The sequence below is a fragment of the Halichoerus grypus genome, chromosome 2 (assembly GCF_964656455.1).
Source record: "Halichoerus grypus chromosome 2, mHalGry1.hap1.1, whole genome shotgun sequence".
Taxonomy (NCBI): domain Eukaryota; kingdom Metazoa; phylum Chordata; class Mammalia; order Carnivora; family Phocidae; genus Halichoerus; species Halichoerus grypus.
Window position 1 is genome coordinate 9,159,276 of NC_135713.1, and position 24,405 is coordinate 9,183,680.

The 24,405-nt window shown below is 37.6% G+C and overlaps 1 protein-coding gene across 5 annotated transcripts in view; it reads right to left on the reverse strand.

Annotated features, from left to right (window-relative positions):
• CTNND2 (catenin delta 2) overlaps positions 1-24,405 on the reverse strand; it is an 892,725-nt gene that overhangs the window by 586,562 nt on the left and 281,758 nt on the right. The window contains exon 1 of one of the 5 annotated variants that reach the window (XM_078066565.1): positions 4,944-5,173. The exons of the other annotated variants lie outside the window; for them this stretch is intronic. The gene's annotated coding sequence lies outside the window, so the exon portion shown is untranslated. Of the gene's footprint in view, positions 1-4,943; positions 5,174-24,405 lie in introns of those variants that run through there. 5 annotated transcript variants of the gene reach the window in all.

Here is a 24,405-nt window from a genome sequence, read left to right on the forward strand (position 1 = left end):
GAGCTCGTGAGCAGGGGGAGGGGAAGAGAGAGAGGGAGAGAGAATCTCAAACAGACTCCCTGCTGAGCATGGAGCCCCGTGTAGGGCTCAATCCCACGACCCTGAGATCACGACCTAAGCTGAAATCAAGAGTCGGATGTTTAACTGACTGAGCTATCCAGGTGCCCCAGGTTTATACATTTTTAAATGAAAGAATTCAATGTTCCTATTTAATATCCTATACCTAGAAAAAAAAAATATATCCTATACCTAGAGATTAGGTAAGTCCCTAAAAGGGAAATGTATGACATTTGGCCAATATTTGTGCATTACATTTGCCAAATATATGCCAGAATATGCCAGAGTCCACAAACTAATGTCCAGTTCACAGCAGCATGAGGGCCAACAACCAAATGGCCCAACAACCTATGGGCCTACATATGTAGACACAGCCCCACAGCTCACTCAAAGTGTCCGTCTATAAATCTTCGTTATCTCACCTCCATATTGATGGTTTCTATTTTCTGGCAGAAGTGCTGCCTGATAATGTGGGTGCAGTCAGGCCCCAACCCTAACACCCACATCTGACTGCCCTTCCATTTCAACGCTGAATATGGTATGTCTCACAGAAACTTCACTAATGCTGATGGAAGTTACCAGAAACTGATTCAGAAGAGCATGAGGGCATTAAACAACTGAAGCAGCTGAAATTCACAAAGAAGGGATGTGTGAATAATGTCCAAGCCATGCAACAAATAATCCTATTTGGAATTACTCTCATTGGAGGACGATGGAGCCAAATGTTACATCCTACATGCAACCAGCAGCTGAGGCCTAAGGAAACAGAAAGGTTCTAACGATCTATTTGCCTCCTACAGAAACAAGGAGACAGTTGACCAATGCTTGTAATTAGCTTTTCTTCTTTAAAAATGAGCCAGTACTATTGGAAGCCACAGACTAACTCAACACTTTTATTCCTCGAGGAAGTAACTCTCACATTTTTAAAAAATATTTGAAGGTTACTATGTAATTAGCCGCACTGTAGCGTTTATTAAATTCTTAGAGCTCGCAAAGTTTATTTTTAAAACCACAAGTGCTAAGTTTAATTAAACTTGTCAAATGTAGGAACAACTTGATGGGACAGAGGCAAATGATTGGACGCAAAAACGGCAAACCTATACTCACTAGTTGTGATGCTGTCCAGATGAGCCACCGTTAGTTATGGCCACCATACGAGATACCACCATGGACTAATATCGACTGGTAATTCTTAGGATCCTGAAAATGTATTCTGTTTTTGAGTAAAACTTTATTTAACAGAACTGCTGACTGAATATGATCACATAAATAATCCAGGCCACTGGATCTTTTTTCTCATGTTGATGAACATTACAAACACAAAGAAATATACGATATAATATTTTAGAGATTGTGTATAATTCTTCGTGTGTTCCTTATAAAAATACTTTGGAGAATATGCAGATAAATCACAGAACCTTAGAGACAGCTGGAGTACTATAGTAGTAGCCACAATGTTTATAGTGGAAGCAACAAATGGCTACTGGAGCTGAAGGCCCTGGTCAAGTTTCCACAGCTAGAGGGCGGGAAGATGGGAGAACACCCTGGGCTTTCTCACTACGAATCCACCTGATGCCACTGACCATGCATTAGAAGGGAAATTCTCAACCCCTATTCTGTGATACTTGGCTGAGTGTTAGTACATAAGCAATTATGAACCCACCATCTGTATTTGACCTCTTTCTTTCACACTTATACTAGAATAATGGGTTGCCAGTGATAAATTCGAATATTTTCTACTTTATTTTTACAATCAGCAAAAACAACAACAAAGTAGAACACTGTATATTTGGCACCAGGGAAACTATATTTAGTTTTTCATTTTTTCATTCAATAAGTAAGGCAAGCATGGGTCTAGGGGCTGGGAATGCATCAATAAAAATAAAATAGACAAAAATCCCTGCCTCATAGAGTTTACATTCCAATGGAGAAAATGGACATTGAACAAGATGGACCAGTGGATTACTTAGAGCATCACCTGTGGTAAAGGCATTGGAGAAAAATAATGCAGGAAAAGAAGATGGGGAGGCCATTTAAGTATGGTTATCAAGACTGGACTCATTGACAAGGTGACCTCTGCCAGAGGGACACAAGGGGGAGGTAGTGTGTGTGTATCTGGGCTGGATTTGGGCTGGGGGACTGCTGCACTGCTTTCAGCAGAGAAAAATGCCAAATGCAAAGGCCACGTGCTGGGAGCATTTTCTACAAAAAGCAAAGCATCTTCTATGCTGGAGCAAAGTGAGCAAGAGGGAAGACTTAGGAAATGTGGGAGAGACAGGACTGGTAGGGGGCACTTCACCAAGGGGCTTCAGCAACTGCATGGCCTTTGACTTTGACTCTACATAGAGTAGTGACATGATGGCATTTCTGTTTTCAAAGGAATTCTCTGGCTACTATTTAGAAATTATCCTTACAGTCATTCTTTAACAGTTACATCATGCAAGTCACTTAACCTTTCTTCATCTCAGGCTGGGAGGATGAATTACCATATTTTAAGGCACTGTATAAAGTACAGTGCTGTGGCATGCTCTCCTTGACCATGACTCCATTAAAGCAGGTATTTTACTGCGTTACAGTTAGGAGTTCTCACATCTGCATCCCCACTAGATTTTTTAGTTCATGGAGACTCCAGGGAATACCTCTTTCCATTCTGGTACATGGCATAAAATATTTAGTACAAAGGAGGGTCTCAACAAGGATTTGCTGAATATAAGGTACAGCAAGATAGAAGAATTACAAAAGAGCTCTAAATCAGAATTCACATGTTAATAAGCTTCTTGTAGAAACACAAACACAAAGCCTTGTTCCTAAACCATTTGAACTGGAAATTTTGGTCAAATGTATTAGCTGTAATTTTGTAACCTATCAATATAATCCTGAGTTGGGCCCATCCTGGAATTGTCCGGGAATGTGTATATATATAAATTTTTTCACAATTAAAACTATTCTTTTCTTAATCATGTGCATAAAACTTATGAATAAAATAGTCCAGGAAAGTTTTTGCAACTTGGCCTTTGAATATCCTCAAAATGCATATTTCTTTTAAATCACATTTCGTTTGATCTCTGCTTATATGCTTTAGGATGGCCTCTGAAGGACCCAATTTAGTATGTTGTCAGATGGATTCACATCATATAAATACTTGGATTAAAAAACAAATTTAAAAATAGTTTAAATTTTCTTCTGATATGAAATATTTATACTCATTTATATGAAATGAAATATTTATATTCATTTATATTCAGCAATGTGAGATAATGGGCAATCACACCATGGAGTTAGTTAACTTGTTATTTGTTTAAAAACTATTTGGGTCACATGCATATACTGTGCCCTATAGTTTGAAGACTTAATGTCTCTTGAATCCATGACATCGATGTTCCACAAAGTGTGAGTGCCTAGGTACTGTATTGCCCAAGTGAAGCTTCAAGGTCAATTACCTTTACATTTAGGCAGTGTTACTAAATAATGATCAAGGCATGGAAAACACTTTCAAAGGTCAAAATTTTCTTTAGTAGCTATTCTCAATGGGTATCTTTGAGGTTTGCATCCATCACTTAAAAATGAAAAGATTTCTTAGCTTTAATATGATCAAAATACACTTTTAACTTTAATTAATTGAAATATTTACTAAGAGGCACCCCCAGAGTATATTCAAGTCTTTGTTAGCTTCTTTAAAATAAATCATACCCATGCGAGTCAATTAAAATATTAAAACACATGTCATAACATGCTCCTGATAAAAATAATTCTTTATGTCAACTTGGTCATTATTTGCCCTCAGCATCTGAGTTACAAATTAATTCAAATTTCAAATAGTATTAATCAAGTAGAAATTCTATCTTGTGATTGTCACAATTAAGTTGGAAATCATTCTGTTACTCTTACCATCCATTTGAAAACACTAAAGATAAAAACCTAAAGACTTTCTGAGTCCTCATTCCATTTTACTTTACTCACAATTCTACAGTGTATGCATATCTCATAAATATATAGCAATCTAACGTACAATTCCCACAGACTGTCACCTGTTAAATCCCCCAGCTTTCTGAAATCCATTTGTTTCTTTCACCTGTTGAGTACACAAATTCTAGCGGCAGAAGAGTGAAATCTACGAAGTCATTGTAAATTTTGGTCAATAATTCTCTCAGTGAGTTGTGTGAATAAAAGCAATCTGGAAATACTTGTATGGTAAAGGTTTTCTATAATTACGGGATTTGTGCATCCCATTTACACCATTTAGAATGATCAAAACATGCAATTATTGTATTCCAGTTCTTATAATATAAAGCTCATCACTGAGAATCAAATACTCTGTTAAGACAGGGAATGCAATGCAACAAGTTAGACTATCCAATACACTGAATTTTTAGTTACTTTACATAGTAACACTGGCTGGGTGATTTTTACTCCTTTACTCTCAATGACTAATTTATTTCTGAGTGAGGTTCTCCATTTAATTGTGTGCCAAAGGGGGAAAAATAAAGAGGCCCACAATTTCCAAGTCAACTTTTAATTACTTAATTCTCAATTATAAACAGGTACTTTCATGAAATCTAAAGGATGTATCTATGACACACCAGGTTTTACTAAAAACAATTATTAAGCAGTTATAATGGTTAGCTGATAGAAAAACAGCACATGGATCCTTACAACTGCATTCTGTTGAATTAGATAATTTGGCTTTTACGATTTCAACATTAATACACTGAATAAACTGACTGGCAACCGTGAGGCCAGAGATAAATTCCACCCGTGTTTTCCACACATAACTCTCAACCTGCAGTTTTAAAACGCTAGCTAAAAATCATCACACAAACAACATCAAGAATGAAAGCATTTAAAAAAAAAACACGTTCCGTTTTCACTTTTTTTTTCTCTTTTACCTTGGGAAACAAATGGTCCTCAAATACTTCAAAACTGTAGTCCAGGCCAACAAGTGGACTAGTCACAAAGATGAGGGGTTACTTTTCCCTCCTTCCTGGGAAGCCGTGCTGGGGTTCCAGGCGCTCCCCCACCTGCTCCTCCCTCCCAGAACCAGGGCTAAAAGGAACCCCAGAGGAGCTCAAAAATCACGAAGGGAGTAGAAGACTGGTCTCGAAAAAGTCAGGATGCCGAATTATCATAGTTTAATTTCTTCTTTCACTCACAAACTGTTGAAGAGAAAGCCAAGCAAGACGCATCAGAGACACCACAAGCCTAGTTGTAGCCGTCTTAAAAGAGAAAAGAATTGAGTTCAGCCAGGCACAAAGGTCTCCATGGCAACGGTGAATTTAGACCCCCATCGGCATTATTTATGCAACATTTCATCACAAAAGGACCCTCCCACTAGCCTGCCTAGCAAATTCTAGTTTTCTGATCTTCCATTCCTTTGCCCTAAATCTGTATCTGGATCCTTAGCTATCTGCGTACCTCAACATTAAAGAAAAAATAAAGAAAAACCCACAGAATCATAAAATTAGTCTCAGACTGAATCTAGACTTTGTTTCCTTGGTGAATTCAAAGGCAAGACATAGATTCGAGATTGCTTAGAGTTCAGACTCAAAGCTGGTCTAGTTTTTATTTCAAAAGGGACAGTTTGGAAAACATAAGCTTATTCAAATTATTTTATTTTTGAAAGGAGATTGCAATTCATAAGAAATACAAAATATGGCAAACTCTAGCAAACCCAAAGGCTTACAGAAAAGAGAACTTGTCCAGATGCTGACTTTAAAGCTAAATTTTATATGCTAACATCCACCCCTACCCATTCCCAGCCATTACACTACCTCAAAAAACTCTTTTGAGTCTTTCCCTTGATTCTACTTTAGCCACAATTTCCATGTATTTTAAAGCCATTTTTATCAGCTGTGTGTCCAATGGACCCTAGGTCCACATTTTATAATTAGATGATCTAGGGCAAGTTATTTAAAACAGAGATAGCACCCCGATGTAATGAGGTACTGTATTAACAAGAGGTTATCCTACTGAAGTACTTTCTTCAATTCTAAAACAATATACAACTATAATTGTTAGGATAATACTTGATGATGCTGAAAGGAAACACTGGGAGTCCTCGTTTGAAAAGGATTGTCCTTGGTGTTAGCTCAAATAAGAACTAAACAAGGTGACTTTTAAAACCTAGGTTTTGATTATTTTTAAAACAGGATAAACTTCTTATTAAAAGTTCAAACAGTACCTACTTTTATAAGGGGTAGTTCTTATCCCATACCCTCCCCACACCAATCTCATTTAATATAGTTGTATGTCTAGACCTAAATCATGCACCTTGATCTAAGTCCTGATTGACTCAATGTTGTCTTTAACACAGTTTGCAAGAATGGCTCATGGATGCCCGTATTTTCTGTCAGTGCATATTTGATAAGATTTTCTGTTACCTGCAGCATAGGCAAATATCCATGCCTCCTGGGGGCATTGCTCTCCCAAAACTGGGTGTTCCTGGTGCCTCCAGAAGCACCGTTGACCTTCATTTTCCATAAGGACGCACCCTGACTAGCACAACTCATGGCTCTACGTGGACAGTTATACAATTTTTGTGAATATATCATTCAGATACCTTCTGACACTGAAAACTGAAGAAGAGAATTAAAAAGCAGGTTAACATTACTCTCTTTTAAGAAAAGAGTTCTCCGGGCAAGAACAACAACCACCCACACGTTAGTTCCCAGTTTTCTCTCTTCCATATCCATCACCTTCTTTTTTTGTTGCTTTTGTTGTCTTTTTTTCCCCCTCTCTTCTGTTTTATTTCCTCATACCAGTCCTGTTTATTTCTGCAATATTGATGCTTCTTCATGGCTTTAATGTGGTTTCATTTAAGCAATGGCTTTACTTCTTCCTATTTTTCCATCAGTGTTGTCTACTCTTATTATTCCTTTCTTGACTTCTTTGTCTTATCATTTCTTTGATTTCATTTTTTTTTCATGATTCTAACTTTATTCAGGCTATAAACAATATTATGGCTAATGTTCTCTTATATTACTTGGGGGTAATTTAATTTTCCTGAAGTTACATTTTCTCTGCGTTTTGTATATTACTGTTATGTTACTTTCTTCTCTTTCTGATTTCTTTGTTTTCTACTTTTTTGCGATAGTGTCAATCCACTGTCTTATATTTAAACCCTTCAGTTTATTATTTCCTTGGGAATTCCGGCAACGGCTCCTTGGCTTGGCTTTTGCTTAATTACAGATTGAGGAGGAGCGGGGTGTGGAGTATGAGTGAAGCGAAGGTTAAAGATGCCGTGCTTGTAACATCTCCCATTTCAACATGATTCTCTCTTGTTGGGAGTTTGTCCTCCACAGGGCTTCCTGTGTCTCTGTGTCCCCTCATGTCTTCAGAGCTCAGTGTTCCAGGGAAGGTCTGAGTCATGGCCGTCGCTTCTTCCCTCCTCTTCTTCCCTCCCACTCTTCCATATTTCCATCTTTCCTTCTTCTTTTTTAAATTTTATTTATTTTTAAAGATTTTATTTATTTTTCAGAGAGAGAGAGAGAGAGAGAGAGCACAAGCAGGGAGGTAGCAGCAGGCAGAGGGAGAAACAGGCTCTCCACTGAGCAAGGATCCCGGGACCCTGGGATCATGACCTGAGCCGAAGGCAGATGCTTAACTAACTGAGCTTTTTTTTTAAATGAAATTTATACAATGTATGATACCTGAAAAGTGATAGATATGAGTTTGTGGCCAATTCTGTTCCTATTATTATTGTAATTGGAACTATATTACTAATTTATTGCATTTTTGGTTGATTTTACTGTTTCCAGAAAAGAAATAGAATAAACTGAACATTGTGGAATATCCATAATAAATAGTTTAAACTAAATCCTAAGAAGGCCTAAATATGTGTCTTTCACAAAATTCAACAGTATTCATAATTTAAAAAGCAATCTTTGCAAACTAGGCATCGAGAGGAATTCCTTCAATTTGATAATGAAAAAAAAAAAACCTACCTAAAAATTACAATCAGAGTTAAATATTGAAAACTTCTTAGAGATGTTATTCACTACTATCATCACTTTTATTTACCATTGCACTGGAGGTCTTCAGCAATAAAGTAAAAACAAAAAGCCAATGTACAAAAACATCAATTTTCTTTCTGGTATCAGCAATAAAGAAATTAAAACAACAATAACATTTACAAATAACATAGAAAAACATCCAATACCTAGGAATAAATCCATGTGAAGGTGATATAAGACCTCCTCACTAAACACTACATGACACTATTGAAATTAAAGCAGACCCAAATGATGGTATTACAGAAATACACCATGCTATGGTTGGCAGATTTAATATTGTAAAGATTTCAACCTCCTTGGATTAATCAATAGGTTTAATAGTATTCTAATCCAAACCTGGGCATGCTGGTTTTTTCTGGGCTGGGAGGGGCTGAGATAATGGATAGTGGATTCTAAAGTTTACATGAAAATGCAAAGGGCCAAGAAGAGCAAGTGGTTTTGAAGGAAAGAAACAAAGCTAGAGACTGAACCTACAGATAAGAGGGCACATTACAGAGCAGTAGTAGTTAAGACCATAGGGCATCCATATAAGAAGAATCCAGTAGAACGTAGATCAGGAGAGAATTATGACACCAAATCACACTTATATCTAATTTATGAGAACCGTGGAACTGCCACACAGTGGGAAGATGGTGCTTTCACCAGAGTATATATCTGGTAAAAAATGCACCTTGACTCCATCTCAAAAAATATACAAAAATCAATGCCATATGCAGCATCAGTCTAGATGTGAAAGACTAAACAGTAAAGCTTTGACAGTAAAATATGGAACACATGCATGGTCTTAAAGGAACCAAGGCTTTCTTAAGCAGGATGAAAAAGTGCTAACCATAAGAGGAATTAAAAAGGCATAAATTGGGCCATCGTAAAATTGGGAAACCCTGCTTATCAAGACGCCATCGAGAAAGGGAAGGGGCACTAGTAGGAAAAAATATTCTCATTCTTTATGTGTGTCTGTGTATATATCTACATCTATATATCTATATCATCAACAAAAATCCAAAACGCAGCATATGATAGGCAACCCAATATTAACAAGGTCAAAATATGTAAACAAGCACTTCACAGAAGAGGCTATCCACACAGGCAATAAACAAATGAAAAGATGATCGGCTTTATTACTCATAAGGGATATGCAAATCTGAGATCTCCATGGAATGCCAATACACACTCATTAGAATGGTTAAAGTAAAAAAGAGAGGAGACAAAATGCCAAATACTGACAAATATCAGGTATTATCAGAACTTTCACAGACTGTGAGTGGAACTGTAAGACGGTAAAACTAATTTGATGTTTTTCAATCTCTTCTACCGCTCTTCATGTGCATCCTCTATGTCTCAGAAATTCTACTCCTAGGTATACACTCAACAGAAAGGTGCACATAACTACACCAGAGACATCTGCTATGATGCTCGTACCAGCAATATTCATATCAGCCCCAAATGGACACTACTGACATGCCCCAGAACAAGAATAAATGTAGTATGGTATCTGTGCACAATGAGATACTACTCAGCAAAAAAAATAAACAAACCAATAACCAAACACAGTGTACAGCTGAGTCTTACAGACATGATCTTGAGCAAGTTGTACTTCATGATGCATGTACTTTTCTGAATGTATATTATTCTTAAAAAATAAAGTCCTAAATTATTTTCAATCCTAGATATCAGGCATGAATGAAAACAGGAACATTATTTACCTACTAATGTTCTTGAGTTTCTACAAAAAAAAAAAAAATACCATTTCGACCCCAGAGGTTTCCAGCAATATTCTTACCAATTTCTTTTAAATGAAAATAAAAAGTTTTTAAGTCTTACAAAATAAAAGTAGAACTAAAGAATGAAGAAGGAATCACTGATGCGGCATCATCAGTTTTAAAATAATTCACTATGTTGTGCCCTTCTACACAAACGATCTAATTTCTTGGGCCAAAAAGAAAGAAACTGCATTAAAATACTCCAAGAATTTTAATGTTCTGGCCACTTTTGCCTACTAACACTGACAGCAAGATAAAAGAATAAGTAGCACTAACTAATATAGGAAAGCTTTAACATTATAAACAAGTGACAGATTTTGTAGTGATTTTCAAGTAAGTGTAATATGAATAGTTTTATACTTTTAATAAAACTATCTTTAGGAGAGTTTTTTTTTAAAAAGACTGGATTATTTCCTGAAATTTCGGCTTTTTATTTTCTCAGAATCAGCATTCCAGTACAAAACTCTGTAATTCTATTTATTATCCCTCCAGACACTTAAGGTGTAAAATTACAAATGATTGACAGCCAAATTACTGAGTCTGCCTTTCAAGGGGCATGGTGAGGCTTTAGCACAAAGATTCTTCTGCAATTAAATAGTTGCAAGGAGTAATATTTTTAGGGCCAGCTCAGCTTTTTTTCATTTGTAGTCCGCAGTTATCTCTGCTGCCCATGGCCAGAATGGATTGCAGGACGCGTTAGGGGAAAGAAGAGAAAAGACAGAGGAAGTAAGTCAAACAAACAATGCTGGACTTTTGCCCAGGGCCCTGGTAGTGACGGCTACTTGGATAAAATTGAAACCCCATGCAGCCTGCTGCTTCTGGCTACCTAGTGTCGGACACACTCCGAAGTAGGACACTGGGTACTGGAGGCTGGAAATGGATGACATCATACACTAGCTCATGATCAAGAATCAGTGTAAATTTGAACTCTGTAACTAGGAACGTGGGCTATATATACTAAATCTGCTTAATAAAATATATTGTAGTGATTATTTGCCCTACTGGCATATAACCCTCTTATTTGGGACCTTTTACATTGGGCAAATCACATGCCTTCCTTCACTCTCTGCCTTAAGTTAGAGCTCATGCAATGAGGGATTAAGAAGACCAGAGGATTTTCAGGGGCAGCGCTCTACCCTGGCATGAAATTAATTTCACTATATTCAAAGCACTCTTGGTTTCTCAAATAGGATGCGCAGTTGACCATCCGGTAAAGTTCAGCAAGCCCCTTGGCATTCCTAATGCTGTCCAACTATCAATCCATTAAATTCATGTGAATTTACATTTTTGGCATAAACAAAGCTTGGAGACAGGAATCCCCAGCTACCGAATGCACAATTGCAATGACTCCAAGAGAATGAATTTAGAACACAATTTTTTAATACATTAATTAATTAGAGGGAGAAACACATCTGTTCTATAGAATACTCCTAAAATGCCACAATGTACCAGTTTTACTATGAATATATGCACTTTCCAAGTAATATTAATAATAACAAACACAGAATTCTCATTTTTAAATGCAGAGTTCCCATTTTTAAAGGGGTCTCTCGCTTTCTCTGACACACACACACACACACTTTGGCAGAATGCAACATTTTAAATTACAAAGAAGAGTTTCTTTATGGCAGAATGGACGTCTATCATGTTTTACTCTTTACCATATCTCAAGCACATATTTAAGACATCCTCTTCTAAGAAATAACTCAATTTATCTGACTACTAAGAGTATTGTATCTTAATCTCCCAGTATTAAGAGTAGCATTTGTTACGATTTTTTGCATAATTAGCTTCTGTCTTTATTCGATATTCTCTAACATTTATGTAAAGTGGTGATCATGAATAATACTCTGTCAAAACAGAGTGGGCCCTGTTTCTTGGGCCGACTTGGGTATTACGTCATTGCCCTAGGCTGAGGTGCCTAAGGAATACCAACAAGAAAACGCACATGACTAAGCATTTTAAGTTCTTCCCACAATGTGTTTGGCTAAGACATTACCCAAAGAGAATACTTTAAAAGTATTTCTTTGCCAAAAAAAAAAAATACTAAGGTTCAAAGAAATTGGAGAGGTACATTTAAAACAAATGAGTAAATTCTTGGAAACTATACATTTCAATATATCAAATCAGAATTATGTAAATATTTTGGTATAATTATTCCCTGTAGGACATATTCTCCTTGGGTATTAGCACACTTTCTTACATGTAGCCTGGAACATTCTGGGTTCTCTAACTTAAGATTTAACTTGTATCTTGGAAAGTTAAGATACAAAGGTGAGTGAGTGGTGCCCTGTCATGGAGACAGTGATTACACATGGACAAACAGGCTCAACATGATGAGTATTCCTATAATTCTAGGATGATAGTGTCCTCGTTGTGCTTTTCGTTTGCTTCTCAGCATTTTTTGTTGTTGTTGTTTTGTTTTGTTTTGTTTTAACTGAGAGCAGCATTTAAAATATTTGGTCAGCAATCTTTCATGAATTATAGTATATTTTATGTTCCATTTCTTCATGATTACCTAAGAACAACCTCTAAATTCGCTGTTTGTCCTATGGTGGCGTTGGAGGTGTGTGGAGCAGGGTAGGAAGCTGGCCTACACAAGTCCAGACTGATCTTTGCTGAAAGGACTTTGCTTGCAGATATTGTAACATTGTATTATTAAACATGCAAATCACAATAGGATCAGTGCCTTATCATTTGTTGAAATAATACACTGCCTTTTGAGAATTTTGAAGACTTTTCTACGAGATGTTTTGAATCCGTCTCTACTTCTGAGTGTTGCCCAAATACTGGGATCCAAAAAATGGAGGCCTTGACCGTATTCTACAACTTCAGCTGGTTCTAGAATGGATACGGCATTTTTTTGAAATAAGTGTTTGTTAGGATGCCTGTTAAGTTTTGCTTATGGTTCTTTAAAGTTCCTAAATTCCGAGGCTGCTCTCTTCATAACGGTAGCCCATCTAGCATGAAATGATTCCCCGGCATTTTCAAAAACTTCTTATGTCATCCAGTGGACTGGATGACAAATTGAGGCTCACCTCGCTCTGTCGACTTACGTTATGTTCTCTCGTTCTTGGTCTAAGTTCAAAATTTGGCCTCCAAAAATATTCTTCTATCAATCCACAGCTGGACTGTGGAATCTTAAAAAATATTAATGAGGAGGACAAGAAGAGCTGCCAGCTTACTGGGTAGGTAACTCGCCACTGGATGACAAGAACTCACCTTCAACACCCCCGAAACTGCCTTTGCCCATACGCTCATGTGGTAAAGGAAGAGCTGGATAAACATCAGCTTAAGCATAGAGTGGAATTTTGCCATTGTTACTGCACGCAGCCAAATGGAGCAGGTTACTATCTGATTTTAAAGACGAGAGAGATTCAGAGAGACTAAGTAATGTGCCCCAAATCACACAGCTTTTAAGTAATAGAACCTGCAATTTGCACGTAAGCAGTTTAACTTCAGAACTTCTTAGGGCACCTGGGTGGCTCAGTCGGTTAAGTGTCTGACTCTTGATTTCGGCTCAGGTCATGATCTCAGGGTCCTGGGATCTAGCCTTGCGTGGGGCTCCATGCTCTGTGGGAAGTCTGCTTCTCGGTCTCTCTCTCCCTCTGCCTCTCTCCCTGCTCACACACTCTCTCTCTCTCTCTCTCAAATGAATAAATAAAGCTAAAAAAAAAAAAAAAAGAACTTCTGTTCTTAACCACTAGAGATCCCTAAAATCCTTTACAAGGTTTTAAGTTTGTCTTCTGGAGTCACGTGTAAAAGCCATAGCACCATCATGTTTTTATGGGATTTGCATAGCAATGAAGAATCAGATCATCCACCCCCCTACTCCCTACCAAGGAAGGAAGTTCTGATGAGGAACACCAGTTTCCTAAAATTCAGCCAGGTTCCTAGGGGAGCCAGCACCCCAGAGCTGCCCCCAGTCTAGTCTACCTACTAAGTAATCCTTCACCAACTATGGTTTTGCCTATCATTTTAAAGGTCATTAAGGTTGATATTATAAACAGACATTTAAAAATCCTTTATCTGCTTGGGGCGCCTGGGTGGTTCAGCCGGTTAAGCATCTGACCCTTGATTTCAGCTCAGGTGATGATCTCAGAGTTGTGAGATCAAGCCCCGCATCGGGCTCTGTGCTCAGCCTGGGGTCTGCTTGGGATTCTCTCTCTCCCTCTGCCCCTCCTCCCAACTCTCTCTCTCTCTCTCTAAAAATAAATAAATAAATCTTTTTAAAAAAATTCTTTATCTGCTTACATTTGAATGAATTAATTGTACTTCCTTAAATAAAAGGAAACACATATCATTTCCCCCTTCAATAAGACTCCTATAGGAAGGTTTACACGTTGAGAGGAGAGAGGAATCTTCTATTGCTTACAGACTTTTAACATATGAATTGAAGACCAAGAGCTAAAGAAACTATCTTCAGTCACCATGATAATTTATGAAAAGTACAGGACTCACCCAAAACATTTTACTAATAAGTGCAAGTTAATACTCATTAAGGACTGGCTCATAAACATCAAAAGTAAGTATGCGCCTATAACAACAACAAAAATGTATGGAACAATCTGCTTTAGTAGATCATGAGGACACAGTGATATTTACTAGAAAACTGATAGCAATAAACATTAAGAAAGAAAAGTTAGGGGCGCCTGGGTGGCTCAGTTGGTTAAGCGTCTGCCTTCGGCTCAGGTCATGATCTCAGGGTCCTGGGATTGAGCCCCGCATCAGGCTCCCTGCTCAGCAGGAAGCCTGCTTCTCCCTCTCCCACTCCCCCTGCTTGTGTTCCCTCTCTCGCTGTCTCTCTCTCTCTGTCAAATAAATAAATAAAATCTTTAAAAAAAAAATAAAAAAGAAAAGTTAACTTTCATAACAAGGTCTTCCTCAAGCAGACATTTTATTTCTAATAGATCTTGGGGAATTTTGCTTCTTCTAGAACTTTTCTGTAGGTGTCAACATGTTTAAATATACAAATTTAATGACATTTTTGGATTTTTCATTATCCCTGATACATGAAATCTTGAACTTGCCAAAAGTAGTTATTACAAAATACAGCCTTTTTTCCCCAAATGTGATATGCATGCCTGGCAAAGGATTTTTTTTTTTTTTTTTTTTTGCTTTTTGTTTCATTTCCACTAGTTCCTAAAATCCAAAATGGTTGGAAATTCTACTTATCTATGAGGACAATGTGTACCAAAGGTGAGATTTATGCCTGGGAGTGCAATTCAGTGATGAATCTGGGCAATGGAAAAGGGATTAATGAAATATAGTTTAGGGGCGCCTGGGTGGCTCAGTTGGTTAAGCCTCTGCCTTTGGCTCAAGTCATGATCTCAGGGTTCCTGCTTTGGGCTCCCTGCTCAGCGGGGAGTCTGCTTCTCCCTTTCCCTCTGCCTCCCCACCCCCCACTTGTGCTCCCTCTCCTCTCTCTCAAATAAATAAATAAAATATTTTTTTAAAACAAAGAAATATAATTTAGACTTTCCATTAGGGTTCATAGGGCACAGGGTTTATTATTTTGGTGATGAGAAATGACACCTGGGGATGGCTATCCAATTTATTGAAACTCACTGTATACCGGGGGAACCTCAGAGGTACAAATTTCTTCTGATATTCTGATGACATTCTATTACCATCAATTGATACTTGAAGTACATGCTACCGAATTCTAAAGTTAAGAGGTAGCTCAAAAATGCATTACTGTAACCTACTTTCAGGAAATCTCAAATACTGGGACCATAAATTTTTGTTATCCAATTCTGAAGCACAGATGTAAATATGAATCTGGAAAAAAAGACTTGTGATTGAAATATGTGACTCAAACTTCCAGTTTTCTATCTCCCATCTCTATTTTCCTCACTGGCATTGCTGGATGTCCAAGACAATCACTGAGTATTTATCTCTTTAGAGGATTACTATCTACATTAAAATATCAGCATGCGGGCACACTATTGTGTGTGTGTGTGTGTGTGCACGCACACGCGTGTGTGAGATTTAAATCAGTATGTGAAAAGCATTTGCCGCCACCTAAATTTTAAGCAATGTTTGAGGCACCCTGAAAGTATAAAAAAAATCTAAGCATGTATAATAGTACTGAATATTTTCTACAGATACATTAAGTACACTGTGTGTTTTATTTTTCTAACTTGAAAAAATACGTCGACAATTGAAGCAATACATGTGCATATCTTTTAAAATGAAGATGAGAACAGGAAATTGTATTTCAAAATTATTGGGCAGAACATTTCCAGACAATGATGTTGGTAATGAAAGGTTTGATCTGGAAGGAAATGTCAGCAATTAACTCAGCAGTAATAGCACAGAAGTCGAAGGTAATGAGAGCATCCGTGATGAAAACGCACTCGGAAAACATTGTGAAGGCATCACGAACGTCTGTCTCCTGGTGAGACCGAGAGCTTGCAAACAGCTGAAGTAAATGAAAAGAACGTAAAGAATTCTAAATCCAACAAATACTACAATTCAACTTGTGTAAAGCAGTGAGGACATTTCTAGTAATACAGTATGTAGAGATATTGTAGGTTATCTCATCTCTGACGTGAAAGAATGAGGAAGATGTAACTATGTATCTATATGGATAGATGGGTGAACAAGAACATGTACACATACATTTCATATGCAGGTAATGTTGAGCAACACACTACTTGAGAACTATAGGAAACCCTAGTATTGCAAATATTTTGCTTCTTTTTTCCATAGCGATAATTTTCTCCTTTTTTTTTTTTTTTGTGACCTAATTGTCATTATCAGATTCCACTCCTCAACTTTTTGCACAGAATCTTTCTTACGCTACTATGGAAAATAGTATATTGCTAGAGACAAATTTTATTTTCTCCTGCAGAAAATGTCTCTGAAAGGAAGAGGCATCATAATAAGCCATAAATAATTGGAACAAACTTAATTCAGCTCATTAAAAAATAAAATGTAGATCTCCAAATTCTAATTTGATCTGTTTGAAAACCCTTAGTCATTGTAAGGTTATTGAAATTATTTTATTAGATTTAATTGTTAATATTTGTTTGTTCACTTCTCACAACTCATTAAGATTTTAATAACTCATACTTTCCTAAATGAGAAAATATATCATAATGATAACCACATAAACATCTATTGCCTTATATTCTACAAAATGGTTTTATATAGATTATCACTTTTGATCTTAATAATCTTTCAATTAGATATTAATATCTAAAACCAGAAAGATATTGTGAATTTAATAACAGAAAGCTAATTTATATCAAAGTTCTTATTTGGGAAGTTAAATTACCAAGCTAATTACAAAAAGGTGCTCAGGCACATATTAAAATATACTTAGGTAAAGAAAGCACTTAGATAGTGCTATGTTTCAAAACATTCTCCTGAACCCCTTCACCTCCCTTCTCCCCTACCCCCGACTCTCTAGAAGATTTTGCCAATGGCAAACAGTGACCCACCTCTTCCAAACTATCCTTTGTTCCTAAGGCTTAGGCAGGCAGGAACTTTCCTCTAAGGGTGTAATAATTAAGTTCCCTTAATAATAAAGGGATATAAAGTACCATGAGATTCAATTTCTCTTCCTCTGGAAATTAATGATAGAATTTCTTTTTTGATTTATTTTATTATTATAAAATATGCCATTATAATTTAATTTTAACAATGCAAATGGCTCATAACAATACCTTACATCACCACTTCAATATTAATATTATCATAATTAGGAAAGTGTAGGTAGAGATATATTAGAGTTTTTTTGTTTGTTTGTTTGTTTGTTTGTCATTGTTGGCACCAAGAGTAACTCTATGATTCCTGTCATTTGGGAAGATTTGAGAATCCAAAGCAACACGAATGAGGATTTCTTTTCAGGCAAGTTCCCCGTGGACTGTGTCAGTATGCATAATAAACACGATGACATTAGATAGCACGATTCAAACACCTCCTTGGCAGTCACAGCAAGAAACGAGGGCATTGCCCTCTGGCCATGGAGACCAGAGCGCCTCATCCAGTGTCTGTCCAGATGGACGTGCTGAGCCGGCGGGGGCACTAATGGAGTAACCTTACAATATTCAGGTTTGAAAAAGACAGAAACCAAGAGACGGTTTCACTTTCTCTTTAAATACCAACAACAACAACAACAAAATCAACAATCTAGCATACAGCTTTTCATTTTTCAAGCTAATAAAATTAATGTATACTGGTAGATTGAAGCAATCCTTCTAGAATTCTCCTGTGCCAGCGGCAGCCTAAAATCAATGAGGGGACACACCCAGTACATCACAACACAGTGAGATGACTTTTTAAAATATTTTGATAAATACAAATTATAAATACAAAAAGTATTTTGATAAATACAAAAATATTTTGATAAATACAAATCACTCATTTGTTAATTTAAAAGTAAAGATGCTTCTTGGGTCATTCTCTACCTTATTTCCGAGTAAAGAAGCATTTCAAAGAGGTACATACTTCACAACAGCCATCTTAATAACTACCGAACAAACTGTTGACCCTATATGCCTTTATCTCCAAAACCTAACACGAACTCACCATCAGCATATAAATATGCATAAATGCCATAGTGTCATAAACGTATTGAACATATTTTCACCTGCATTTAACATATTAATAAGGTGGCTGCCTACTTTTGCAACATGAAAGTTGTCAAATCTAGTTTCCAAAATAGAGTCAAAGTATATACATTTAAAAAGAACAAGCCAGGAAACAAACATGATTTGTTCACCCGCATACAATTTGAAATATTATGGTTACAGTAGCTGGTAGGTTTCAGTTTTTACTCTCCCTTCTTGGTGTTACTGTCAGGACTTCACGTGCAGCACTAGGACTCCTGAAAAACCCAGCTGTGGACTTAAGTAACCAAGATTATCCCGCCACATACCTGCTGGGAAGGACTGCAGGCCCCAGAGGAGTCCAAAGTAAATGGCTAATTACAGAGGTGCTGCATTTGTCTTGATTATCATGTGATTGTAACGTAAAATGTAAAACCCAGGAAGATGATGTTCCCTAAAAGTAAAAGGCAACGTAGACGGACAGAGGTTGAACATATGACAGATAAATACTGCAGAGAAGTCTATTACATAGTCCAACAATTAATTTGAGCCATCTTATTTTACCATTCATTCATTCTTCATTCATTCATTTAATGAACAGTTATTAAATGGCTATTTTGTTCTGAGCACTTGATTCTGAGAGGTCTTAAAATAGACAGACATACCCCCACCCTCACCTAGCTTACAGTCTGCCATTACTGTGGAAACACTCAGTATCTATCTGGTATCTCTTCCTGCTTCTTCCAGAAGTACAATTTTATTTCTTTTAAACAAATCAATTTACTTATTACTAGAGTGATGTGCACAGAGTAAGCACTTAGTCATGGCCTGACAGACCGATTAGCATTTTCCTTTGTAACTGATAAATGTACAGTATTAAATCATATCCTGAAACTTTAAAGTTATTTGCTAACTTACTATTTCACATAGAGGGTAGAAATGAGAACACAGAAATTCACTATCGCTTGTCTGGCGAGCATTCACACTCATAGGCTGGTTCTCCTTTTACCACTGAAGTCAGCTGCTAAAATGTGATCTATGCTGGGTCGGGTTTTGAAAGGAAGGCAGTACTTCATGTATGGAGCATATTCAGCTGCAGCGACTTGTGTCCCAGGTCTTCACGGCCATCCCGTCAGCCTGGAAAAACTACAAACTGTCCCGTTGTTACCATGAGTTGGACGGTAACCATGACCTAGAGACCCTGAAAAATTCTTTACCTGTATCAACAACTACTTTCACCACTGCAACTAAATGCTATTTTCCTCTCCTCAAGATGAGAGAGGTTCGGGAATGGGAGTGATCTGGCTGGGATATGGTGGAGCACGGGCCTGAGCACAAGTCTGCTCTCAAGCTTTGAGTCTTCCCTTGCATCTTGTTAGCCCCAGTTTTGCAAGCTTCTTCCCCTCTTTGGCACACAGTATTTATTCTCCTGTCCCTTGCTCTGATGTTCTCTGGCTTTCCAAAATCTTAGTTCCTCCTCTCTCCCCTAGAAAACCTGGGGCTAACCTTCTCCAGATGGGTACAATGCTTTAATATTCCCTGTACCCCAATTAAACATTCATGTCCCAAATCCAAGAAAGTACCTGATTAAAATAGTCACTTAGTATTATCACATCAAGCAGGAAATGAAGTGAGGCATTTATAATCCCATGTATACCCGCAGAAGAATGACAGGGAGATTTTCATGAGCATTTTTGTCAGCTTTTTAGCTTGGAGTCCTACATTCGTTCCTCCAGGGATTAGGAAATGTATAATGGAAAGTGTAGGAGCTACAGTTGGGTTTGGGTCCCAAGGAGAAAGGAATGAATCCCTGTTTCCTCTTAGGATTCTGGTGAAGTAGAGAAAAGAATGAGGAGCCTTAAATGCCGACTCCGAACCCTTTAGCACATCATTTCCTCTTTCCAACCTCCCTTCCTTATTGCCCTGGAAAAGTTTTCTGTCACATGGCCTCACATTATCAGTTGTATAATTTAATGTCTGATGGCCATAAAAGTGACAAAGAGAAACATTAAACAGGAACACGAAAATGATATATATTCACTTTTGGAAAAAACTGTTGAATAAATTATTTATCTGCGCTTCAAGGAAGCTGGGATAAATCCCAATGCTGGCATGATTCAGAAAGGAATCTGGATCAATGGTTCAGAGTTCTAGTTAAGCACGAGGTTTCCTCAGGTTACTCAATTTGTCTTAAATGACATTCCTTTATTTATAAAACTAGAATAAGATTTGTTCACTGTAGTTCAAAGGTTATAGAAATACAATGAGATTAAAGCTACAAGTTTTGGGGGGTTGAGGGCTTGTCTAATATATTACTCATGGTGTCCAGAGGAAGATCTCATCAGGAGGAGTTCTTTTCGCTGTTCACAGAAGAGGGTACCAAGCATAGTGACACCTTCAGAACGGACAGGCACATGCTATGGAATATATGTATACATAAGAAAGCAATTTAAATTGTACAGGAACAGAAACATTTAGAATGATCACAATGTCAATGTATTCTAGGAGCTGAAGATTCAATGCTAAAGAAAACAGACTGGGTCTTACATTCTAATGAAGAGTCACAGACTATTAACATCCACAATAAATGAAAAAGATGGCTTCTTGCGATGATAAGTGCTATGAAGAAAATGAAATTGTCCGACGAAGTGATCAGGCCTTCATATGAATAAACAGGGACTTGTAAGACTATTTTAAGGTTTGCATTTGATTCCAAAGAAAGCCATTGGAGGGATGTAAGTGACCTCATCTGATAGGTATTTCTTTAAAAAGATTTAATACAATATGCTAAAAAGATTTAATATATTACACTAATATATTATGCTAAATTTAAGGTGAAACTATCTTGAACACCACAAGCTATAAAGAAATAATCCTGTTTGGATCTGATAAACCATGATCCATATAAATCATGTGGGTATGGAGTGAGGACAATGTGGTAACAATCCAGGAACAGTCATGGTAGCTGGGAATATGGTGGCAGCGGTGGAGGAAGAAAAGCAAAAATGTCCTGAAGTAGAGCTAACAGGACATGTGGTGGTGACAGGTAGTGACATGGTAGTGACAGATGGTAGATACCCTCCCCCCCACCGCCCCGGCCTCCAATTCCTGTGCCCTGATTATTCAATCCAACCTTTAGCTAAATTCTATTTTGGAGGAACTCTGAAGAGGGACTTAAGGTTATGCAGGAGTTGACCTAAAAATACACAGACTATTCTGGATTATCCAGCTTGGCTCAACTTAATCACGTTGAGCCCTTAAAAGCCCAGAATTTTCTCTGGATTGAGTCTGAGAGATAAGGCAGAAGAAGCAAGAGAGGCAGCACAAAAGGAAGTCAGGGAGTTTCAAAGGCACCGTTGCTGACTTTGAGGATGGAGGAAGAGAGCCTGAGCCAAGGAATACTAGTGGGCCCCAGATGCTGAGAATGACGGGCAGCCACCAGCCAGCAAAGAAATGGAAACCTCAACCCTACCTACTATGTGGAACTTAATTTATCCAACAACACAAATAAACTGGGAAGCAGATTCTCCCCCAGGACCTCCAGAATGCAGCCCTGTTGACACCTTGATTTTAGCCCAATGAGACCTATGTCGGACTTCTGAGACAGTGACATAAATAAATTTGCATTGTTTTAAGCTAGTAAGTTGTGGTAATTTGTCACAGCAGCATTATGAAACGAATATAGCAATGGAACAGATATTAGATGGGAATAAAGAAAAGGGACATGTAAGGATGACTCAGCTCTTCGGACAGAGAAGGGGAATGCAGGGATCATTTACTGAGTTGGAAAAGAATGACGTAAGAGCAATTGAGGAAGGGGATAGAAAACAAAAATTTTGTTTTGAACATCTTAAGCTTGAGGTATCTATCATTCATCCAGTTGGAGGTGACAAGAAAGCAGGTAGAAATACAAATTTGGAGCTCAGAGAAGTGGTCAGGGTCAGAGATATAAACTGGCTTCATAAATGTATCATAAACCTATAAATGGGGCTACACGTGCGCCCTAGGGATATACATAGAGAGAGTCAGAACATCTTCAGGATTTGTTCATTAACAATGTCTAAGGAAAATTAGGAAAGTTAGGAAGGAAAGAAGGTTACATATTTTACAGGTGGAATTTTATCCCCCCCCCCCCGCAAAAAGATACACTGGCATCCTAATCCCAAACATATGGATGTGACCGTAATTGGAGATAGGATCTTTACAGATATGAATGAGTTAAAATGAAGCCAGTATGGTGGTCCCTAATCCAAAATGACTGTGGTCCTTATAAAAAGGGGAAATTTGGACAGAGACATGCACAGCAGGAGAACATCACTGAAGATCCAAGGCAGAGATCAGGATGATGCTTGCACAAGCCAGGGAACACCAAAGACTTCTGGCAAAACACCAGGAGCCAGGGGAGAGCACAGAATATGTTCTCTCTCACAGCCTCAGAAGGAACCAATACCTTGATTGCCAACTTTTAGCCTCCAGAACAGAGCAACAATAAATTTCTATTGTTTAAGCTACCCAGTTTGTGGTCCTTTGTTATAGCAGCCCTAACTAATTCACACACATAATATTGTGAAGTTGATCCCAGCCAACCGTACAGATATATTTTGAGCAGTATGGTTTCCATATTTGACATATATAATATTTTACCACCCTTTTTTTTTAAATAAAATAGATGAAAATATGTCAAGGAGAAATGACCTAGTATAATAATTGCAACAGCAATCATATAATTTTAATTATTCCATTTTTTAAAAACCAACAAACACACAGAAATTCACTTAGAAGTTAGTTTCTTTTATTAGATATCAAAATTGATCGCGATTCAATTGCCACAAATTACGAGTATTTGAATATTAATCCTCCGTGAAAAATTATGGGAAGAAAGGTGCTCAAAAGTCTTAGTTATGAACCCACTTCTCCATGATATTTTTTGTCTTTATTCAAATACTGTTTTATTTAACTTAGACCTGTTAAAAATGTCAAACTGTCAACGTCCCAAGTGGAAGAAACTCAAAACTTGGGCTGAATGTCTATGAACATAGCAGGTACCAAACCTCCTCCAACTTTAAAAGGAGCATGCCTTCTGTTATAAGCAGAAATTTATACATAATGAGGTCCCATGCAAGGAATGCGCTTAAAGTTGACACTATGCATTATAAGAAATTCTCAAGCTCATTAACAACCATAAAAAAAGAACCCAGGGGAAAATACTCAGAAAATATAGCACTGTGAATTTTATCAACAATTTGCAACAAACCTAGAAATAGAAGCTGCCAGCTTAATGCATTATGCTAAATAAAACGTGAACCTACCCAGAGCAATGGAAGCTATGAAGAGTCCCGGGTAAATTCTGAAAAACTATGATTCATAAAAACCCAGAAAACAACATGACTGGAAAGAGCAAATTAATACAGTGTTATCGCACCCAGGCCCAAGGCATTAAACATCATCTATATGCTGATGATTCCCAATGCTTTCATCTCCAGCTCTGCCCTCCCCACTGAGCTCTAGACACATCTAGTCAACCGCCTACTTCCCATTTCCACTGGGTATTCATTCACCAGACTTCTCTAAGTTCACACGCCCAAAAGAGAACTTTTTTATTTCTCCCATTATTCCCATCCCATCACTCCCAACCTTTCCTCATCTCTGTAAATGGGACCGTCATCAATCCAATCCCTGGGGAGAAAAACATAGAAGAGATTCCAGAACAGTCTCTTTTCCCTATACTCCACAAAAATACGCCTGTGAGTTTTTGTTGGTTGTCTTTTCCTGTAATCTATATCCTGAACCCCTCCACTTCACAACCTCCCTACTGATGCCACCCAGTCCATCATCTGTAGTCTGCATTTCTGCAACAGCATCTCTCTTGGTTTCCCTCTTTCCCTTCTTGCCCCTCCCCCACTGACTCCAGAATCTTATTTTCCAGAGCAGCCAGAGTTTTTCCAATTTTTAATCATATCATTTCAATCCTTTGCTTAAAATTTTCAAATGGTCTTCCCATGAAATCATCATCATCATCAT